The sequence below is a fragment of the Phoca vitulina genome, unplaced genomic scaffold, assembly GCF_004348235.1.
Source record: "Phoca vitulina isolate PV1807 unplaced genomic scaffold, GSC_HSeal_1.0 scaffold2, whole genome shotgun sequence".
Lineage (NCBI taxonomy): Eukaryota > Metazoa > Chordata > Mammalia > Carnivora > Phocidae > Phoca > Phoca vitulina.
Genome location: NW_022589705.1, coordinates 92277103 through 92283574, shown reverse-complemented (window position 1 = coordinate 92283574; position 6472 = coordinate 92277103). Strand labels below are relative to the sequence as shown.

The following is a 6472-nucleotide window of genomic DNA, read 5'->3' as shown; positions in this document are numbered from 1 at the left end:
GGAAGGAAGGAAGGAAGGAAGGAAGGAAGGAAGGAAGGAAGGAAGGATTGGTTGGACGGTCGGGTGGATGGATAGATAGAGGTGTGTCTGCAGCTGAGGGCCAGGCTAGGAGGAAGGCTGGCTAATAGCATGGAAACAAAGCAATTTTCTTTCTTTCTTTCTTTCTTTCTTTCTTTCTTTCTTTCTTTCTTTCTTTCTTTCTTTCTTCTTTCTTTCTTTCTTTTTCTTTTTCTTCCTTCCTTCCTTCCTTCCTTCCTTCCTTCCATAGACTCTACACCCAATGTGGGACTCGAACTCACAACCCCAGGATCAAGAGCCACATGCTTCACCGACTGAGCCAGGCAGGGACCCCAACAAAGCAATTTTCTGCTGTTTTCTGAACAATGCCCTGGCTGTTTGAGTCCAAAGAGGAAGATTAGAGGGGGCCAGCTGGGGCCTAAAATCATCCCTATTTCTGATCAGCGGGAAAATTTCGTAACAATCATGAGCATTAGTGAGCCCATGACAGCTGCCACTATAAACCTCCCCCATCTTCCCTCTCCCAGCCTAACCGCCCACCCAGCCTCTGCTGAGGGGGTCTGGGGTTACATCGGCCCCAGGGAACCTGGGACAAGGAGACAGCTCAGCCCTAGGGAGGGAAAGGAGGAGATCCAGGGTTGTTCCCACAGCCAACACCTATCAAGCATACCCTTTCTGCCAAATCCTATGCCCAGCACACTGCACACATGGTCTTGTTGACCCTGGTTGTGACCAATGAAGGAGAGTGAGAAGCTTTAACCCAGAAGGAGGCACCAGCATCCACAGCCCTCTGTCCAGATGGAAATCCCCAGGACCCCGTCCTGTAGACTGCCTTCTGCTGCTTAGGCCACAAAGGGAGGAGCATCAGGGAGGGGTTAAGTGGGCAGCCTCTGGAGCCAGACTGCTAATGCTGAACACTTTCCACGTGCTTATTGGCCATTTGGATATCCTCTTCAGTGAAATGTCTATTCAAATTTTTCCCGGTTTTCTAGTAGATTGTCATTTTCTCATTGATTGGTAGTTCTTTCACATTTTCTGGATAGAAATCCTTTGTCCCATATACGTTTTGCAAATATCTTTTTTCCACCTGGTGATCTTATCTTTTAACTATCTTCATGGAGTCTTATCAGGCCTTCGTTTTAATATTTTAAACGAAGTTATAGTCTTTTCGTTCATGGAAAAATGTTTTTAGACTCCTCTTTAAAAAATTTTTCAAGGTACGGGGCGCCTGGGTGGCTCAGTCGTTAAGCATCTGCCTTCGGCTCAGGTCATGATCCCAGGGTCCTGGGATCGAGCCCCGCATTGGGCTCCCTGCTCAGCGGGAAGCCTGCTTCTCCCTCTGCTACTCCCCCTGCTTGTGTTTCCTCTCTCGCTGTGTCTCTCTCTGTCAAATAAATAAAATCTTTAAAAAAAAAAATTTTTTTTTTCAAGGTCATAAAGTGCTCTCCTAGCTTATCTTTTAGAGTACTTCTTGTTTTGCCCTTCACATTTGGAAATTGGTCTGTGTGTGTGGTATAAGATAGGTGTCTCCATTTGGATACTCAGTTGATAGAGCCCCATTTCCTAAAAAAGACATTAGTTGTCTAATAGAGGTGTGGTTGTTGTACGTCAGGAGACTCTATACATGTGGCTCTATTTCTGGACTATTTTGTTTCATTTGTCTATTTGTCTGTCCTTGTACCAATACCATATTGCTTCAATTACTGGAGGTTATTCTAAGCTTTAGCACACACAGCTTTATTTTAGCCAATACCATATGTCTTCACCAACATTTGGAGAACTGTTTTTAATTTTAGCTATTCTAGAGAGTGTGAAGTAGCATTTCATTGTACTTTTGTTTTTCTTTTTCTTTTTTTTTTTTTGCTTTTTTTAAAGTAAGCTCCATGCCCAGCATGGAGCCCAATGCGGGGCTTGAACTAACAACCTTGAGATCAAGGCCTGAGCTGAGATCAAGGCCTGAGCTGAAATCAAGAGTCGGACGCTCAACAGACTGAGCTACCCAGGTGCCCCTCACTGTGGTTTTAATTTCTATTTTCCTAGTGAGAAATGATGTTGAGCACCTTTTATGTGCTTATTGGGCATTCATATATCCTCTGGGAGTGGGGGGGTGTCCATTCAGATCTTCTGCCCAGTTTTTATTAGGTTCTGTTTTTATTAATGAACTTACAGATTTCCTTATATATTCTGCATACAAGTCCTTTGCCAGATGTGTGGATTGGGAATGTTCTCTCCTAGTTGTGGCTTGCTTTTTCATTTTCACTGACTTAATGAGCAGAAATTTTTACTGTTAGTGGAATGCAAATGATCTATTTATTTTTATATGCAATGCTTTTTGCTGTTCACTCTAAGTGAATTTCACCTACCCCACAGTCATGAAGATATTCTCCTATGTTTTCATCTAGAAGCTTTATGATCATAGCTTTTATGTTTAGGTTTATGACCCATCTTAATCCCTACTTTGGGGTTAATTTGCACTTCTTTTTCCAGCTTCATAAAGTGGAAGCTTAGAATATTTATTTTTAAATCTTTCATTTGAAGCTATAAACTCCCTTCTAAGGACATTAGCCACATCCCACTATTTTTTATGTGTTAGCTTTTATTACCATTGAGTTTAAAATAGCTCCTAATTTCCCTTTTGATTTCTCCTTGGACCACGGATTAATTTAGAAGGGTGTTGTTTAATTATCAAATGTTTAGGGCTTTTCTAGATAACTTAAGGTTTTTTATTTCTAATTTAATTCTCTCGTGGTCAGACAACATGATCTGTAAGATTTTAGTGTTCTCTCTTTGATTTTGTCACTTTGTGCTTCATTACACCTTGAGACTCTGTGACTAATCATTTAGGATTGTTACGTCTCCCCAATGCATTGACCCTTTTATCATCATAGAATGTCCTTATTTATCTCTGGCAATATGCCTTGTCTTAACATCTACATTGTTTGATATTAGTACAATGGCACAAGCCTTACAATGCTTACTGGTGCATAATTTTTCATCCTTTTAGCTTCAACCTATTTGTGTCTTTATATTTCAAGTGTATTGAGTATAGCAGCATATCGTTGAGTCTTGCTATTGGATAACCTCTGGCCTTGAATTCATTTAGATTTTTTTTTTTTTAAGATTTTATTTATTTCTTTGACAGAGAGAGACACAGCGAGAGAGGGAACACAAGCAGGGGAGTGGGAGAGGGAGAAGCAGGCTTCCCACGGAGCAGGGAGCCCAATGCGGGGCTCGATCCCAGGACTCTGGGATCATGACCTGAGCCGAAGGCAGACGCTTAACAACTGAGCCACCCAGGCACCACTGAATTCATTTAGATTTAATCTAATTACTTATACTGTTGGGTTTAAGTCCATCATCTTGCTATGTGTTTTCTATTTATCCTCTCTTCTTCTTTGTTCCTCTTTTGCTGAATTCTTTTTTTTTTTTAAGATTTTATTTATTTATTTGACAGAGAGAGAGACAGCGAGAGAGGGAACACAAGCAGGGGGAGTGGGAGAGGGAGAAGCAGGCTTCCCGCGGAGCAGGGAGCCCAATGCGGGGCTCGATCCCAGGACCCTGGGACCATGACCTGACCTGAAGGCAGACGCTTAACGACTGAGCCACCCAGGTGCCCCTCTTTTGCTGAATTCTTTTAAGCTAATTGAATAATCTGATATTCCATTTTATTCCTTTTATTAGTTTTTTAAACTATACATTTTTATCTTGCTCTAAGGATTATAATATGTGTCATTAACTTTCCAGAGTGTACCTAGAATCAATATTTTACCACTTCAAGTAAAGGGTAAATACTTTAAAACACATCATTCCGTTTAACCTCCTTCTTTATTAATGTTGTATATTTCACTTCTATGTTATAAACTCCAAAATACAAACCATTACATGCTCTCTTTGGCAGCACATATACCAAATACAAACCATTACTTTTGTTTTTAAACAGTTGCCTTTTTTTTAAAGATTTTATTTATTTATTTATTTATTTATTTGAGAGAGAGAGAGCACGAGCACAAGCAGGGGGAGCGGCAGGCAGAGGGAGAGGGAGAAGCAGGTTCCCCACGGAGCAGGGAGCCCAATGCGGGGCTCGATCCCAGGACCCTGGGATCATAACCTGAGCCGAAGGCAGCCGCTTAACCCACTGAGCCACCCAGGTGCCCTAAACAGTTTGCCTTTAATGAAATTTTAAAAAGCATCCCCTCTAGCAAAACAAGCTGAGGGTCTCTCCGGGGGGCAGACAGGGTGGGCATCTAGATGGAAGAACAGGGCTGGGCGGAAGGAAAGGAAGTGGCCTGCAGACAGTCCCGCTACAATGCCGTGCTCAAAATGTGGCCCATGGACCAGCAGCATCACCTGGGAGCATGATAGAAATGCAGAATCTGGGGGCGCCTGGGTGACTCAGTCGGTTAAGTGTCTGCCTTCAGCTCAGGTCATGATCCCAAGGGTCCTGGGATCGAGCCCTGCATCGGGCTCCCTGCTCAGCCAGGAGCCTGCTTCTCCCTCTGCCCCTCCCCTGCTTGTGCGCTCTCTCTCTCAAATGCAGAATCTGGGCCCAACCCAGGAATTACTGAATCAGAATGCGCACATGAGCCAGCTCCCTAGGCAGTCTGCATGCAGGTGAAGGTTGGAGACGCACTGCGCACTGCGGTACAATCCTCCCCATGGCCCACCAGGGTTAGACTATGCTTTGTAGGGACACTGCCCCTTCCCCCACTCTATTGTCAAAAGGAGCTTCCCTTCCTCCCCACTCTCTACTCCTTTCTTGGTAGCAGTTGCTTTTAGCCCAACATCCTTCTGAGCCAACCCTACCCCACCTCCCTACTTGCTGACCAGGGACTGGGTGCCCCTGAGGGGCTTGAATCTGGGCTTGGGCTGTCGTTCTGGACCCTGTAGTGCTTGATCCCAAGGAGCCCATATGTTTTCATCTTCCCTTTGCCTTGACAGAGGGAGAAACTCCATGCTGACCAACTCATTTACTGCCCAGCCCATCAACTTCTGGGAGGAGAAGTATCTGTCTACTTCCTTTTTTTTTTTTCAAGCTTATTTATTTAAGCAATCTCGACACCCAACCCCAAGATCAAGAGTTGCGTGCTCTACCAACCGAGCCAAAGAGGCGCCCCTAGAAAAAGTCCACTTCCTGAGAGAAGGGACAAGGGGGAAAAAGAGTGGGAGGAGGTGGGCAGAGTCTCCCAGAGTTTTCCCAACAAGGAGGTCACAAAAGGAGGGCCAGGCTTTGTGATAAGAGTGATACAGAGGATATAAACCTTGGACATCTGCCAGGGGTTCATCATCTCAGAGTGCAGAACAAGGTCGGGGGTAATAATGGGCTTTATCAGCAAGGTGTCAGCTGCAAACCCTGCTCATGGGTTCCTACTCTGTGTGGGGCACATGCTCAGTTCCCAGGATCCAAGATGAAAAAGACATGGCCTCTGTCTCCCTCTGTGGGGAGACAGAACACAGCAGGGAAGTCCCAAGAATGCCAGGAAGCAGATGCTCCATGCCAAACATGGGTCATGAAAAAGAACACCTCCGCTAGAGTGCCCAGGATGGCTTCCTGGAGGAGGAGGCCTGTGAGCTGGGCCTCAGGGGAAGGGTGGAATTTACATAGGAGAGAGGCAAGGGATGGACAGCATGAGAAAGGAGAGCAGAAGGGAGCAGTCAGGACCCTGGAGCAGCAGGTGGTCTGGAGAAGAACAGAGAGTGCCATACATTAGCAGTTGATGAGGAGAGGTGAACCATTAAGACTGGGTTTGCTGGGTGCCTATGCAGAAGCCCTGGAGGGCAAATCGGGGCTGGGGAGATATTTTTCTGGCAGTAGGGGCAGCGCAGATGAAAACAGGTAGACCAGGTGAGAAGGCCAATGGGCGCTGCCTGCTTGAGTTTAAGGTCTGTCTCTCCAGAGAGGGGGACAGGCCCACGCAGCTTGGCGGGGGGAGGAGGGGGAGTTTGAGAGCAAGTTGGGTGGGGGAGGACTGAGCAGAGGTCTTCCGGGTGGAAGTGGGCAGATGGAGTCAGAGAAAGCCTCCCCGGAACCACAGTCACACCTGCCACTTACTGAAGGACTCTGCTGGGCGCTGTGGATGACTTTTCTCACGTAATCCCCACATCAGGCCTGTGAAACAGGCATTTTCAACGCAGATGAGAAGACTGAGGCTCAGGGAAGAGAAGTAGCTGCCCAAGGGCACACAGCACATGACAAAGTGATTTATTCTGCTGAAATCTAAGGGCTGCGGCGAGCAGGCGAGGACGACGGACGGGTGGCGGCAGGGCAGGTGGGGAGCCCGCGGGAAGGGTGGCGGGGCTGCGCGGCAGGAGCAGAGCCGTGGCACGACCGGCTCAGGTCCGAGCAAAGGGCTGCAGGCCTCGGAGCAGCGGGGGGGGGGGGGGGGGGGGGGCGCGGCGAGCGGCCCGGGGGGGGGGCCGCCCCCGCCCCCCCCCCCCCCCCCCCCCCCCGGCCCGG

The 6472-nt window shown here is 47.1% G+C and overlaps 1 protein-coding gene across 2 annotated transcripts in view; it reads right to left on the bottom strand.

The window, feature by feature from the left end:
- Positions 1-6472, bottom strand: part of NPPB (natriuretic peptide B) — a 28944-nt gene that overhangs the window by 21809 nt on the left and 663 nt on the right. The window lies entirely within an intron of this gene.